This window comes from Phascolarctos cinereus, unplaced genomic scaffold (genome assembly GCF_003287225.1).
Source record: "Phascolarctos cinereus isolate Bilbo 61053 unplaced genomic scaffold, phaCin_HiC Scaffold_5;HRSCAF=322, whole genome shotgun sequence".
NCBI classification, from domain to species: Eukaryota; Metazoa; Chordata; class Mammalia; order Diprotodontia; family Phascolarctidae; genus Phascolarctos; species Phascolarctos cinereus.
Window position 1 is genome coordinate 435,382,236 of NW_027555958.1, and position 17,685 is coordinate 435,399,920.

The 17,685-nt window shown below is 39.6% G+C and overlaps 1 protein-coding gene across 4 annotated transcripts in view; it reads right to left on the reverse strand.

Moving 5' to 3' along the window:
* The window catches only part of SSX2IP (SSX family member 2 interacting protein), a 67,601-nt gene extending 50,596 nt beyond the window's left edge, over positions 1-17,005 (reverse strand). For 3 of the 4 annotated variants that reach the window (XM_020988717.1, XM_020988718.2, XM_020988714.1), the window contains exon 1: positions 14,351-17,005. The gene's annotated coding sequence lies outside the window, so the exon portion shown is untranslated. Of the gene's footprint in view, positions 1-14,156; positions 14,206-14,350 lie in introns of those variants that run through there. The other variant, XM_020988715.1, reaches the window with a different exon arrangement.
* Positions 17,006-17,685: the final 680 nt, after the last annotated feature.

Sequence of the window (17,685 nt, forward strand, 5' to 3'; positions counted from 1 at the left end):
GCTCTCCAACATTGTAAGATTGTCTAAGAGATTGTGGGATTCACTCCCCACCCCAAAACACAAACACACACACACACACACACACACACACACACACTCTCTCTCTCTCTCTTTCTCTCTCTCTCTCTCTCTCTCTCTCTCTCTCTCTCTCTCTCTCTCTCTCTCTCTCTCTCTCTCTCTCCTCATCCATGTGGGAAGCCACAGAGGGAGGAGAACCCTGCCTACACTGGGAGTAAGAGTAAACTACTAGTTGATATCTGATGTCCCTTTCCAACTTTGAAAATCTGGGATTTTATCAGGGGCCTTTTTCATTTTTCTTGCAGCTGAAACCTTATGTGTTCTCCTCACCCCTACCCCTCAATTAAAATGGGAACTCCTTAAGACAGGGGCTTGTCTTGCTTATCAGTTTGTACATCCAGGGCTTACCACAGTGCTTTAAATATGGTAAGTGCTTAAGAAATGAATTTTAAGGGGCAGCTAAGTGGCGCAGTGGATAGAGCACTGGTCCTGAAGTCAGGGGGACCTGAGTTCAAATCCGGCCTCAGACCAAACACTTGACACTATCTGTGTGACCCTGGGCAAGTCACTTAATGCCAATTGCCTTAAAAAAAATACAAAGGAAATAAATTGTATAAAAAAAAGAAAAAAGAAATGAATTTTAATTCATAAGACATTAGTCACATGCTGTATGAGTACAAATGAACACATGAATAAAAATTACTCTCCTATCCTCCTCCTGGACTGAGCTCCCTGAAGGCAGAGAGAGAGACCTTATCTCAATCTCTCCAAAAGAATATAGTGCACCATGGGGTATTACTAATGAGACTCAGGAAATATTTGTTGAATGAATGGAAATACACAAAGCATTACATCTCTCCTCTTCTTACCCCGGTACAGTTGTCTCTCTTCCCTTCCTTCATTCTCCCAAACCTGGAATATTCTCCCCTCATCATCTTCACTCCCTCGAATACCTAGCTCCCTCCAGGTTCAAGTGCCATAACCTTCAAGAGACCTCTCTAGATCTTCCCAGCTGTTAATGACATCCTCTCTGCACCCTATTTCCATTACTTTGTATCTCCCTCCTCCCTACCCAGAAAGTATGTTCTTGGAGAGCAGGGCTGTTTCATTTTTGTCTATTCCTAGCAAAAAGTCCTAAGCACTTAATACTTGAAATGAATTAGAGTAAAAGGCGGCTTGAAATGTATGAGAAAAATTTGAATTTACATATTTAAATTAAAACAGATAAACTAGAAAATATCTGAGTTATTTCAGAGCCAGGGAGCCACTCAAGAAAGCAAAAAGTTTTCTATGCTATTCCACAAATAAGAATCTTCACAGTATTACTATAATCCTTCTCACTTCCTAAAGTACTTTGTTTAAAATGCATTATTAAAAAACAGAAGTCCATTTCAAAAAAAATTTAGCAGAGGCTGGATTAAAGCATTGTTTTTACTTTTTATCTGTCCAAGAGCAAGCATGGATGTAGTGACTACAGAAGACAAAACATATGTTTATAAACTAACTAGCAAAACACAATTCTGTTGTGGAACTCAAGTTAATTACTGCTGTACCAAAAAATGAGAAATACAGTCTTTGGACCTGGCAACTTTGGGTTGTTTTGCTTGACTATATATATTTGTTACAAGGGTTTTGTGTTTCTTTTTTACCAAAGGAGCTGAGAGTGGGAAGGAGAGAAAAATGGATTTTGTGTCATTGAAAAAGGTTTTAATTTAAAAAGGAAAAACAGAATAATTGCTGCACCACTATAACAGATTTTGGACATGACTTGACAGGAGGCTTGGCTAGTTACTTTTCTTCTCTTTCTGTCCCACAGGTTCCTTCAAGTCTGTTCTTGGTCCTCTGTTCTAGCTACATACTCTCCATGACTCCTGACTCTATATCCTTTCATTTGCATTCTAACCAAATTTTTAGCGCCTAAGGTATCTCTGCTTGGATGTCCCTTCGCTTCAAACTAACAGTTCCAAAACTCTATTTCCCTTCATGTTACTACTGCCCCCTCCACCTCAAACCTAGTTCTCTCTTATAGACCAAATACACAATTTCTGTAAAACTCTCTGTCAATTTATACTGCACTCCATAAATCATGTCCTATTTCTTCTACCTGACTGTCAAGGGCCTCCTTAAAAGCTCAATCCCATATGACCAAAATTCCAACAAATGCTCCTAACTTCAGAGTGACTTCCTCACTGAATTCCACATATGCCCTATATTTACTCCAGTCAGTCTCTAGACTTTTGCTTGTATCCACACCGCACAGTCCTACCTAACCATACTACTACCATCTTCTTCACAAAGCTGTCCAGCTACCACAGTGAGTATTCCAACCCAACAGCGAATGTTCTCTGTGTCATTCTGCATAAAGAGCTAGAATCAGTTGGACTCCTTTTCACTGTTTCATAGTTGCTAGTTTTTTATCTCACCAACCAGATTGTAAGTTCCTTGAAGAAGGATAACCTCATCTCTGCTACATTTTCTTTACCACCCAAAATTTAACAGTAAGGGCACATTGTGTACAATATGTATATATTGACTGACATTTGTCATCTACTCCAATAACAAAACCAAACACTCACCAAATAGTACAAGAAAAAGAAAGAACTTCCGGGTTAAATCTTTCTTGGGAAAATAGCATCACTCCTTGTACTACATAATTTTCTTGTACTCTTCATGCCCAAACTTTCCCCACATCTAACAAACTAAAAGATCAGCAAAACAGTAAGTAACATCCTGGTTACTAGTCTTAATGGAAACAATACACTGCTTTAAGAGCTTATTTCAAGTTCACATTGCTGTGAATAAATAACAAATTTAAACATTAGTAGTAATTGCCTACTTAATTTTAATTCTAAAATAGACTTCAAAAATCAAGCACCATATGATAACATTTTATAGTACTGCACTGCAGTCACATTATACCATCTGGCCCTCCAAACACTTCACAGGCTATTTCACAAACAGCAAAACATGAATCTTTGCTCAAATATTTAAACTAAAGTTACTTACCAAAGTGTTAGACTATCTGGGAAAAAGAGAAAGTTCACTAAACTATAAAAACCAAATTCTAGAATACACTGACTTACAATATAGAAAGTTAAATATAAAACCAAATTCAACTGTGAATTGCAACAATTTAGGACATTTAAAAATATTACTGCACAAAAAATGCATGTTAACTTACAACATTATTCCAACAGGGCTGCTAGAATAGTATAAACAAGGCTGCAGCTTTTAGTGCCCTCTAAAAGATACCACTTAACTGTATTAAACAAAACAAAATCATCTATTCAAATCAAAGCACAAAAAACATTATCCAAATCTAAGTCAGTGTAATAAGAAAATTCAATTTCCCTCCTTTCAAAGTGTAAGAAATTTTATCTTAGAATTGTTTAAAATAAAGAAAACATCCTCGAGATTCCAAATACATAATAATGATAAAAGATTACACAAAGGTGTCCTGTTTACATATTTAACTTCTGATTTCAGCAACCACTTCATTTAATTTATAGCCAGGGTCTTACATACACGCTTCTAAGTTTTCTGTCTTTTTGGTACTATTGCCAGACTTGATACTTGATGCTCTCAGATAAACACTTAGTATAAAATTTGACAAAGGAAAAAAAAACCTTTTCTTTCTTTAGAATTGTTTAAAATAAAAATAAAATTTTCTAACAAGTTGCATTGAAGTTTGAATGGTTTAAAAGGTCTAGTGATCAGATTTTTTAAAAAACTTAAGGCAAGGATTTGTTTCTTCCTAGTCAAAAGTTAGGAAGGTATATAATTAGTAAATGCTCATCTTTCCAGACAGCATATTTTATATTTAGGTTCTAAATGAGAAAGAAATCAACTCAAAAGATTTAAATATTGGTTAAATACTTTCAATTTACCCCTGGGTTGAGAGATATAAATAAGTGGTATTTTTCACAAAATTCACTGTTTGATTGAAAGCTACATTTTTTATAAAACTAAGTATCCCTTCTCCTAGAAATTATTACCTCTATTGTAGATGCCCTATGCATCATAAAAAATGGTCAACTCCTAGGACAAGAATTCTGTCCATTTTAGCAAATACCTCATATATTCTTGAATAACAGCTAAGATGATTCTAACAGTGAAAAACTGAGAAAGAGTAAGCTGTCAGTCATCCAGTCTAACGAACAGTGGCAATGGTACAATTAACCCAAAATACTGGATAATCTGAAATCAATTATTTTGTGTTGGGGAAAATGATATATACATATATATGTATTTATATAACTATATACATAACATATATAATATATATTATGTTAGGATATTTAGTTCTCTGAATATTGTGCTGGTAACAAATTTATTTGCATGTCTGAATACACACAGGCTAGCTGCTGGAAAAATAAACTGATACAATTTTTAAATTGCTAGGGATAAGCATCCATTTATATAAACAACTAGTAGTGAAAATAACACTTTGGGAAGGAGGTTAACATATTGGATTCTGGTCTAAATTCCTGTCAACTAATTTGGCTTTAAGCAATTCACTTAATGCATCTGTTGCTTCAACAAAAATTAACAAAACCAAAATAAATTTTAGATATTATCAGGGCAAAAAATTAAAATACAGGAAGCGTTACATTTATAGTTTTTAACATCTTAAAAGAGCATCAATGCATAAAACCAATTTATTGCCAATTCTTAGTTTAGAATATTGATCTTAAAATTTTATACACAATAAAAAACACTGCCCCTCCAAAAAAAATCAGTAAATATATTTTAATTTCCAAGGTTAAGAGAGGACTCGCTTCCATATTATCACAGATAATTCTTTAACAATACCAAAACCTCAGGTGTTTTAGACTACAATATATTTTGAGTAGAGGTGATGAGTGCTAACTTCAAAGAAAGCTATCTACAGAAGGGCTCATGAATTCTTTGGTGAGGCAACTGTTGTGCATAATGACTGAAAAGAAAACTCTACAGGCAATTTCATTATTTTTCTAAATTGTGTTCCCCATGTAACAGAACCCCACTATGCAAAAATCCACATTTAAAAAAGAGAAATTTAAGGAATAGATTTTAATATTGATGTTCCTGATATTTAGAAAATTCTTACAATACATACTCCCCAGGAAAGCACACAGGACCCAAGCTTTGTAATAAACTTAAACTGGGAACGAACTGATGTAGTGAATTATTAAGGTATCAACACGGAACAAATAAAAACTAAAAGAAAACAGAAATACTTAAGTTTAAAAACAATGGGGTTTGATGTGGGGTTGGGGTTTTTTTTGTTTGTTTTTAGGAATGGAATTAAAGACAGCACTTGAACTTCAAGGATCAGACAACTACCAGAGTCCTGGGCTCTAAATCAGGAGAAACTTGGGTTCAAATTTCCTCTTTTCTGCACCTGCTTCCTTAATTGTAAAAAGAAGATATATAATAACAGCTTTATGTATCTCACAAGGTTGTTGGGAGGATCAAATGAGAATGTAAGTAAAATGCTTTGAAAAAACCTTGAGTATTGTGTAAATGTCAGCTATTATTAACTCAAAGGAAGTTTTTAAGGTATAATTTAACAAAAACATTCAAATAAGACAAGGGATTCTTAACGTTTTTTGTGTCACAGGTCCCCTTTGGAAGTCTGATGAAGGCTATGAATCTCTTTTCAGAATGTTTTTAAAGGATAAAACAGGATTACAAAGGAAACCAAAATATCAAAACAAAGATTTTTTTTTCAAGTTCACAGAACCGTGCCCTCCCATCCCCAAATCTAGCCAGGGACCACAAATTAAGAACTCTCATTCGAACCCAAGCTCTGCTACCTAGTTATATGGTGACCTCTGACAAATCTCTCACCCTCTTGTGGGCTTCCGTCTCCTCATCTGTAAAATGGGGACAACTGGACTAGAACCTCTAACAAATGATCATCTATGCTAGGCTATAACAACGGTAAAGCAAAAAATAGCATGGATTATTCTTTTTCAGGCTGAACCTCTACCTTCATCAGGGTGAGGAATACCACCCCCACTAACCTCAACTGACTCTTCAGTATTTTACGATGTCAGAGTTGCTTAGGGAGTATCAAAAGACTAAGCGACTTGTCCATGTTCTCAGACACAGGATTGAACCCAAGTCTGGTCTTATCTCTCTATTCTATTCCATGGGATCTCACCTTTGTTCCTTGCAGTCCTTAAATACCATTTAGGAGAGAAAGGGAGGATGCTGAATTCATTTAATCTGATGAATCAGTTTATAGGGAATGACCCAGATAAAAACTCTGGAGACAGTGAGACTTTTGTACAGTGATGTTTTTTTAAAATAATGAATTTTACCTTTAAACATCATTTACATTTAAATTAATATTAATGAATAAAGTATCATAACAGTATCAGTGCTTCCAAATTCCTCTCAGCATTCTATAAATGTCCATTCTCAATCACTTTTCCTCATAGAATACTGATGTTGATATGCAATGTTGTTTCAAATGAAAAACTGAATTTCTACAACAATCTAAATTTTAAAATTCTGTGCTTTTCCTGTCTCCTTTCTATGAACTCCTAAGTAACCTACAAATTATATAAGAATTCTCATCATTTGATTGTATCGTCTCTTCCTACTAATTTTTTTCATGTTAGTTTTTGCTCCCTTACTATAAACTACCTTTTGGGCAAATACTGAGTTCTATCTTTCTCTCATGTTTTTTTTCCTTACTTAACATGGTACTAAGCACATAGTTATTACCTGGGACCAAACTTCTACAGAAATCCATTCTCTATTTTTATAATGGTATTCAATAAAAAAAAATAACAGTTTTATAGTCATCTTTTTAGCAACAACTACAACCGATGACAATCAGCCCTTCGGAATTTATTGGATGGATACAGAACTATAACTACCCACATAACTCAGTTTAGTGATATGTGAACGATGTGGTCAAGAGTAGCAAGTATATTCTGCTTGGCCCCAGGAGCAATTTGGTGAAACTTCAGGGAGGAAAATTTCAGGAGGCTATAAGGAAAAGCTGCTTAGCAAAGAGCACTGTCCCAGAGCAGCCCCCTAGCCCTCTGACCTCAGGAGGGCCGCTACTTATCATTTAGGGTGCAGGATTCCTTTCCAAGCAAAAGCTAAGCCTTTCCAATTTTGATTCTACAAGGCAGCTGTTTTGTCATTTAACCATGATACCTACAAGAGCTTTTTTTAAAAATTCAATGTAGGTTAGTTTTATTTAAAAGCCAGCTTATATAGGTAAGCTAATTTTGTAGATAAAACAAAAGTATGCCATTTTATACATAGTGAAATAATCTCAAAACTGCCATAATAAAAGTAGGGATAGCTATAAACCTTAATCTCCCCAAAACATCAAGCTTTTTAAATCTCATAAAGCAATCAGCAAGTTGTACTTGCATTTATACTGCCATTCCGAAAGGTACTGGGTCTATCTTCTGGCTCAATTATATTAATTAGTAAACAAATTTTTAAAAATTTATAAAGGAAAACAACTGTTATCACACTTTTAACTAAAGATGACATTTACTAGGGCAGTAAGCAAAACAAGCATAGCGCCAAAGAATAGAAGTCATAAATATAATTTATCAGGCTCTACCCTGCTCCAATCCACACTCAGTCTTCAATTATTACAATAAGAAAAAAACACGGGAACCTCACTGTTAACACCATCCTCTGTAGAGCAAATTCAGTTAAAGTCCATCTCAGAGGAAAAGGGCATCCTTATTCCAAAAAATTCTATCTTCTTCTACCTCCATCAGATTTATTCCAGCAATAACTCCCTCTTTTTTTCCCATACCTTTAAGCTCTTTCCATTGGCCTTTTCCCATTTGGAGTAGGGAGTAAAGGAGTTTCTAACTTGAAGTCAGAAAGACCAGAGTTCAAATCCTATCTGAGACACACTTAACTACCTAAAATAATGAAGCTACCTAACCATAATTACTTACTATTTATGTGACCCTCGACAAGTCTCAAACTCTTTCTCTCAATTTCTTCATTTGAAAAATTTAAATAATTTAAATAATGAGATTATATGTGTAAAGTCCTTTGGCAAATCTTAAAGTACTATATAAATGTTAGCTATAATTATTATAAATATGACCAGCTCCTGTCACTCCTAAAGCAGCCTTCCATTGAACACTAACAATTTACCCAGAATTTACAAAGTATCTTATTCAGAACCACCCTTTGAGGAAGATGAGTATTCTCTTCATTTCAGAGATAAGGAAAGCAGCATTCAATGAGATAAAATGATTTGTCCAAAGATGCACATCATCATAAAATTTTAGAGCTAAATGGAACTTTGAGGTCACCTAGATCAACCTCTCCTTTTACAGATGAGGAAATTTAAACTGTGTTCAAAGACACAGTAAGTGTTGCAGCTGAGATTCATTCAGTTCATCTTGTCTATGAAACTAGTGCTCTTTCTACTACACCATGTTGACTCTTGTCCCATCCATCTCTTCATCTTCATTGCCAAACTTTCCAAAAGAGTTATCTATCCATTTATTACCACTCAGTGACTGGACCTTTTGTAATCTAGCTTCCCTTCTCCACCACTCTATAGAAACTGCCCTCTTGATTTTTTTCATTGACTTTCTAATAAATAAATCTAATCCCTCTTTTTTCAATCCTTATCACCTCGGCTTCTAAAAATTTTTCATACTCAGGACCACTTCCAGATCACTCTAATGCCCTAGCTTCAGAAACAGCAACTCTCTCCACTCCTCCATCTTGTTTTCTTCAAAGGCCCCACATAATTTTCCAACCTTTTAATGTTGGTGTTCCAAAAGTATTAAAGTTCAGTGTCTTCTCTTCTTACTCTATACTCTTTTAACAGTATTAATTTCAACTATCATCTCCCTCTTCACAGGGAATCCTCAACTTTATAGTCTCTCGTTTTGCTGTCTCTTTTCACTCCAAAACCCACATCTCTTAATGACACGTAAGCTGGTCATCTGTATCTAGTTCATTAACAATACTTAAAATGTAACAGTGGTACAAAATCAGCTTATGGTCCCTCTCCTTCTGACTTCTGGCTATTTCTACTTGTCGCAGCGCCATCATAGAGCATCCTACACTCAAAACTTCGGTGTTATCTTTGACTTCTCTTTTTCTTTTCCTCTCATACCCAACTATACAACAAGTTCTGTCAGTGCTATGTCTGTGGTATCTCATGAAGCTCCCATGATCAAAAACCCACTACCTCCTCAAGGCAATCCATTCTACTTCTAGAAAGTTTTCCAGTTGGATCTCATACTACTTTCTTCCATATATTCTATGTTCTAGCCAAAAGGAACTTACATATCCTGTATTTTCATGCCTCCATACCTTTGTTTATGCTTTTCTCTGTACCTGGAATGTTCTCTCTCCTCTTCTCACTAAAATGCCTTCTTCTGGACTCAGAAGGACTATCTATAAGCTGCTTTACAAATTAATTCCTACCCAACCTTTAAAGTTCAACTCAAATGCCACCTCCTCCAAAAGTCTTCCTGGTCACCCTCAATCAGTAATGAATTACCCTTCTTAGAGTACTCTATACCTCTCATACATTTATCATGTATTATAATTATGTGTATATTTGCCATATCTCTTACTTGACAACATCTAACTAAATTATCCACACTAAGGAAGAGATCCAAAATATCAGTTTAAAATAATTTCTTTTTAGCACTGAAATCCAAGCAAACACACATACTCTGCCACCCCATCTTTTCCATGCTGTGATTTCCTACTAATTGAGCCTCTGACGCCCCATCTAAACCATACTGACTCTTGATTCCCTACTAACTGAACTTTACTTTCAGGAGCCTGAGACTCAGCTTGTAAGTAGGCAGCCACTGAGAAGCCACATAACAGAAAATCACTACTGAATAATCAAGAGTTGACAGCAGCATTTGATTATGGTTTATGATGTTTAAACAACAAACTATTTTAAAAGTGTTCACTATTTAGAAGATCCATCAACTGATTCTACCTTTTTAAATCACCTAATGATTTTGGCATTATATTTTTTCTCTTCAGGACCTCAAATGTTGGGTGTAAGGCTTTTTCTTTAAGTACCTGTATGAGTTTTCTGAGTTAGACAAAAATTCTTGTGAATGAATTACTTCCTCCCCAAAAACAATATACACATACATACACATATAAAAATTACTCAGTCATGATAACAAGACTATTCTTCTCAAGTGAATATAACCATCAGAAGGATGTATATTGATTCACTCATTTTCTATAACTAATTTACTGGGAAAACAACCCAGCAGCAGCAACAGGATTTGGAATTAAAGCACTTCAACAAGTCAATCAAGCCCTCTAAGGCCTGTTTCCTAATCTATATAGTGAGATGATCTCCAAGTTTTGTGAGATCTCCAACATTCTATTACTCTCTGATCCCCTAAAGAAAAACATTTGAAAATGACTAGCAGGAATTAGAAAACACATGGGGAAATAGTCAGACTGACATTTTATTTTCTTTAAACCAAACGACCTCATCAACCACATATTCAACTATCCTCTATACAGTGAAGGGTAATGATGAAATACTTTTTAAAAGATTTTACAGTTGTCGAAGAAACACATGAATGATCAAATTCGGGTGAGTGAACAGCCATTTAAATCAACATTCTGAGAAGTCATTAGGGCCTAACTGTATAAATGTGTGTTCGGAAAATATAATCTTGGTCTTGTACCAGCCTTGGACAGGTAATTTAAAACTGTTACTGCTTCGATCTTTGCGATCTGCTTCACAGCCATGTTTAGAACATTAAGTGCTTCGAAGGTGCTAATATGCTAACGATGAGCACTTTAGCACACTGAAATCATCCAAGTTAAATAATAAGACTTTGCAGAGTTCTCTTCCAGCTGCCGTACAGGGTTACTAAATCTGTGGCTGTATTATCTCACTGTGCATATGGGGAGGAGAGTTTTAAATGACTCTATTAAACCAACTTATCACTCAAAAAGTCTTAATTTTTAACTCTCAGTTCCTGATGACATTCCAAGAGTGCTAGAACATTCTGAGCTCGCATTAGTCTCATAAGCCACAGTCTGACACATTGAAACTTGACTCTAGCACAGTGATGTCATTTTGGTCCTCTTTGAGAACAAAGGACCACCACCACCAACCAATCAAGCAGTGCTCTGTACGGTACAATATCGTTATAATATGCTATACTACACAACATTTAAGTAGTAAAATATATGATCATGTTACTCTAAGTATAGTCTACATTACAGTACTCTATATTATATTATTAATGTATTTTGTTATATCGGGGCAAGTAGGTGGCACCGTGGAAGAAGTGCTGTGCCTGAAGTCTGGAAGACTAATCTTCCTCAGCTCAAATTAGGCCTCAGACACTAGCTGCATGACTCTGGGCAAGTCACATAACCCTGTTTGCCTCAGTTTCCTCATCTGTAAAATGAGCTGGTGAAGGAAACGGCAAACCACTTCATTATCTTTGCCAAGAAAACCCCAACTGGAGTCATGAAGAGTCAGACAAAATGAACAAGTACTTTAAGTACTTAAGAGTTATAGTACTCTTAAGTAGTATACATTATAGTACTCTAATATATTTTATAGTACCTTTGGTACAGAATATTATATAGCATTAAATACTATAACAATTCTATCACAGAACTCTTAAACATATTATACTATGTTACAGTACTTGAGTTTTTATGTCACAGTGGTATATATTATTACAGTAATTTAAACGTTATAATATTATGGTATTCTAAGTAATATATTACATTATTATACAATAGGCATGTCATGTTATATTACACATTACTCCAAGTAGTATGGTACCATTCTAGTACTCTTTAAGTAGCATATATTATAATATCTTTATAGAACTCAGAGTATGTCATGTTATATTACACTGCTCCAGGTTGCTGATTACATAATTACAGTCCTTTGAGTAGTATAATAACGTATTATCTCATACCATCACATTGCTTCAAGTAGCATACTATAATATCATTGGTGAAGCCTAAGTATAATATCATATTACATGATATTACAGTACTCCAAGTAGTGTAACATCCTATACCATGTTAGTACTCTTAAGCAGCATAACATTACGCTCGTTATCCCAGGACTCTGAGCACATGGCTGTCCTACTCCATAGCGGGACACTACTCCAGAGATTCCAATACTGTATACTCTCTACTGTGAGAGGTGGAATCTTGTAGCAGACCACCACAGTACCGCAATACTCTGGGCATCATGCCCTATTATTACCCCAGTACTCCAAGTAGTATAATGCCGTACAATGCCATCAGAGTAAGGCTAGCCCAGGCGGTCTGAGCACAACTGCCCGTAGTCCTACTCTATGAACTGACATTACTCCAGAGTGACCAATACCATATAATCTCTACTCTGAGCAATGTAATCTCGTGGCTGACCGCCACAGCACTGCGGTATTCTGAACGCCATGCCCCAGGTACTGTAATAACTGCGCAATGCCCACTGCCTGCCGCCCTACTCCAGGGCTCGACATTACTCCAAGGAGTTCAACATTGTACATTCTACTCTGGGCAGTGTGATCTCGAAGCATACCACCATAGCATGCAGTACTCGGAGCACCATGCCTTCTTGCATAATGCCCCACGACTCCAGGCAGTGCCATACTGTGCAATGCCTAGGGCTCCAAGCACAGTGCCCGCCGCCCTACTCGGCGAGCTGACATTACTCCAAGGAGTCCAACATTGCACACTCTACTCTGAGGGGTGTGATCCCCAAGCACAGCACCACTGCATGCAGTACTTACATAAGCACCATGCCTTCTTGCATAACGCCTCACTGCTCCGGGCAGTGCCATCAGACTCCTCTCTAAGGCTAGCCCCGGGCTCCGAACACAATGTCTGCAGCCCTACTCCACAGCTCGACATTACTCCAGAGAGTTCAACACTGCACACTCTACTCTGAGCGGTGTGATAACGAAGCACAGCACCATAGCATGCAGTACTTACATAAGCACCATGCCTTCTTACATAATGCCCCACCACTCCAGGCAGAGCCATCAGACTCCTCTCTAAGGCTAGCCCTGGGCTCCGAGCACGCTGCCTGCCGCCCAGCTCCACAGAGTCCAACACTGCACACTCTACTCTGAGCGGTGTGATCGCGAAGCACAGCACCATAGCATGCAGTACTTACATAAGCACCATGCCTTCTTACATAATGCCCCACCACTCCAGGCAATGCCATCACACTGCTCTCCGCGGCTAGCCCGGCTCCGAGCACCCTGACTGCAGCCCTACTCCAGGACAGCTCGACATTGCCCTGGGGAGCCCACGTGGAAGCCCTGCCGCCTGCCCCGGGCGCGGCCGCGAAGCCGCGGCATCTCCCGAGCCCGGTCCGGCGCTCTGAGCCCTACTCGCTCGCACCACACTGCTCCAGGAGCCCACTCTGCTCGGAGCTCGGCAGCGGAGGACGACTCCCGGCAGTCCACTATCACATCTTACCACACCAGGGCTGAGTCGTGTTATCGCCGCCCTCCCAGAGTCCGGCCCCGCGCCCCCCAGGACCGGAGGCTTCCCCAGGGCGCCAGGGAGCGGTCGGCGAGGGGGAGGCTCCCCCAGGGCGGCTCGGGGCGCCCCCGGCCCCACGCGTGCTGGCACGCCGCCGAGCCTCGTCCAGGCCGCTGGGAAGGCATGGACCTGCCAGCCTCGACCGCTGCGGCTACGACAGCAGCAACCCGGCGGCCGAGGGTCCCTGCTACCCGCTTCCCCAGGGCCCGGCCCTCCGAAGGCGGCCCCCCACGGCGCGAAGCGGTCCTGGCCGGCGCCCCCCGCCTCCCTAGGGGTCCGGAGGGAGCCCTCCCCCTCGCCCGCCCTTTGTCACCTTCACCCGGGAGGGAAGGAGGCGATGGCATTCACCACGCCGCCTCCCCCCAGTCGATGCCCGGCCCTTCCTTCATCTGCTGGCTGGCACCTGTCGCCCCCTCCTCCACCCCGCCCCTCCCCCAGCCTGGGCGCCCCCCCCCCCTTTCCTCTCCTCTAGCGCCTCAGGCCCCGCCAGAGCAGGAGGGGGTAGCAATAGCTGATCCGGGCCACCGCCCCCTCCCCCTCCCCAGGGCCAACGGCTCCCACGGCGCCTCCCCGGGGGGGAGGGGCGGAGATCCAGGTACAAGGGCGACGGCCACACTCACCTCCCTGCCCTGCCCCCTCCTCGCTTGCATTCCCAGCCGCAAAGAAGACACTTCTTCCCACCCCCCCACCCCCACCCCAGTCCCCTACCAACAACCCCAACCCCCTCCCCAACCAATGGCGCCCCGTCCACCCATGCTCCTGGGCCCCTGCTGGGCACGTCACAGTGACCCCCACCCTAAGGGGGGGCGCTCACCAGTCATGGCCCCCCCCATGGACGGGGGGGGGTGTGGGGAGGGTCTCCTCGCCTTACGACCACCAGACTCCCCTCTGCAGCTACAATCCCCCAACTGCCAGGCCCAAGAATGAGGTGCCTCAGGCTGAGCCTCCCTTCACTAGGCCCCGCCTCCTGGACTATCTCCCCAGTTTAGGCTCCGCCCCCTTCTGCTTTGCCTCCCCTCCCTAGGGCCGCAGGTTTGAACTGTTCCCACCCCTCCCCCACGCCTTCCACTACCTAGGCTCTTTCCCATTGGTTCCCTTGGTTGCTAGGAGATGAATAACGGCGGCCTACATTGACTTGATTGGGCCTCCCCATTCGCTCCACCCCCTTCCCCCTCCTCTTGAAAAGTCTTATTTCCTACACTCTAGGCTTGGGATAGGAGCGCAGCTGCAGCTACGCACCTGTTAGATCCTGTGAATCACCCGGAGCGGACTGTCCAGGCTCTCCCACTCCCTGCTCAACTCACACTTCAACTCCTTGCTCAGGATGTGGATAAGAAGACATTTTTTGGCTGCGTTTTCTAACGGGTCTAAGTGAACACACGCCAACAACTCTAGGCGAGAAGGTTTTTTCCACTTTCTGGAGCCCAACCATGAGCTTTGGCAAAAGGACACCGATAGGACAACAATAATTGACTTCCAGAATTAGGTCAGGCTCAAGGGATGCCTGAATACAGACAACAGCCTAAAAGGAAGAAGTTGGCACGTCTAAAATAGACCAGAAAGGATAGAGAAAGAAAATACAAGAGCGACTTATGCACACCAGAAAAACTGGACAAGATGAAAGATGTGCCTCTCTCGAGTCGTATAAACAGAAGGGATGCCAAAAATCATACCTACACAATAAAAAAGTGTAGACCAACTCATGTTCCGTGGCTTGGCATGCCAGAAATATTAAGAGCAAAAACGATATGAACTAATCTTCTCTTCGTTTTTCTTATATGTGCCTCTATGTCTACTTTGGAGAGTGAAGAAAGAAGAGGAAAGACTCCTGAAGGAGAGGATAGAAGAACACTGCAAGCAAGTGATTGAAGTTAAAAAAAAAACACCAAGATGCCTTGTAAAATGGAAAGGATGGTGAATTTTATTGAAGTCAAGGGACTTGCAAGGAAGAAGAGGCATTAAAATGCAGGTTTAATATTTTAATATGATTCTTGGCAGTTTGCTCTAACTAAAATAACAAATTGAGACAAGAACAAAAAAGTTCGTCAGCCTTAAGAACTGTGTTGGAGTTTTTTTTTCAAATCCAAGATTTTCAATAAAGGCAGAATAGAGTGAGAAGAAAACAGAGCTGTGAAAAGTAGAAGTTCCATACCGAAAAGATCTTCCAATTTGAACCAGTTAAGACTTTTGTGAAAAGATCCTCCAATTTGAACTAGTTAAGACTTTTGTGAATGGCCGATGCTGGGAAGTAGGTGTCCAAATAAGGCATCAAACCAGCCACTAAGTAGAGGACTAATGGAAGTGGGAATCTGAGAGGAAAATGGAATGATTCTCTTACCGATTTGGTAATGAAAGAATGTAGAAAGAAAGGAAAAAGAAGAAAAACTCGGGAGGTTTACTCAGAAGAGTGATGCTGAAATGAAAACCGTCAAAAGAATCACCAAAATAATCATCCCAGAATCAAGATCTCTATTAGATTCATCTATGGGTCTTCAAAAGTCACAAGTCAATAAGCACCTACTATGTGCCAGGCACTGTGACAAGCACTTAAGATGCAAAGAAAGGCAAAACTATTACCTGCTATCATTTTAAAATAACCTCAAATACACTTAGTACTTTCTTTTGGCTCTTTTCCTTTCTTAAATAGTTAACACATAACTGTACCCAAACACCTGCAAGCATAAAAAGTCCAATGCATGAATTTAACCATAGTTTATTTACTCTTGGTAATGATGAACAATTAAAGGGAGGGCAAGGAAATCTAAAGAAGCTATGGTCAACATATTTGGGGGATTGCCTTCAGAACACATTGTTTTTGTAATATCTATTTGAGCTCTTCAAAGTGATTCTTCTAGGTGACATTGGATAATGAGCTAGTCTTAAAACCAAGAAGACTTAAGTTCAAGTCCTTGACCCACACTGGCCCATACTACGTGACTCTGGGCAAGTAATTTAATCTCTCCACACTCTAGGCAACTCTGTAAGGATATAAATTGTCAAGAAAGTACCTAATAGTATTATTAAAGGGTACTTCCTCTTCTCAGAGCAGTTAAACCAATTTGAGGTCACAGGTCCAGGCCCTATCCCTATTGTTAAGTGATAGGCAGCCTCCACCATTGGACAAATTTGTTAGGAAGTTTTTCTTGTATTGAGATAAAATCTGTCTCTGCAGTCTGCCTATTCTGATTTGTGCTCACTCGGGACCAAAGAAAACAATTCTAATCCATCCCACACAAAACCACCCTTCAAATCCTTGAAGACAGATTTCCTGTCCCTCCAAATTCTTCTCTTCTCCAGACTTAGTTCCTTCAATTAATCTTATGGCATAGTTTCTAGCCTTCTTAACATAATAGACAATCTCCATCAAGCAATTGTCTATGTCCCACCAGAGATTATCGAGATATTCCAACTGATAAGAACAGAGGACAGCATGATTGTTCTCCCCCATATTCTTTACACTCTGCTTCTCTAAATGCTACCTAAGATTACATCATTGCCTTTTTTTTTTTAGCATCCATGTCCTATAGTTTGTTGACTCATATTGAGGTTACTGTAGACCAATAAAACTCTCAGATTTTTTCACTGGTACTGTTGACTATTTAACCTTCCTCTGTAGTAGTGGTTTGAGCGATGTGACATTTCTGCAGTTTATTTTTTAAACTTGCCCAAATGTATGTATTTTTTTAACTCTTTCACTTTTATCTTCCTTATTTTACTTAATCAATTTTGGCTTATTGGATCTGGCCCATCGTTCCAGCTTGTCAATATTAAAATCTTGATGTGTCACTCACCCCTCAACAGTTTTGTGCCTGCTATAAATAATATTTAGTGGACATGGAAAACTCTATTGGTTATTCCACCAGATATATATCATTTACATTTCTCTATCTTATCCACAAAGATATCATGATAATTTATCAAATACCTGCAAAGGCTTAGGTATATCATGCCTAAGTGGATCCCTTATCCACTGAATCAATCACAAAAAGGAAGGAAACATGATTTTCCTTTCTAAATGCTTATAAATCATCCCTTTATTAATATATTCTAGAATTTTCCAGAAATCAAAGCTTACCAATCAATCATTTGATGAATTATCCTATTTCTTTTTTGGAAAACTGGGACATTAATCCATCTCCAATGCTGTAG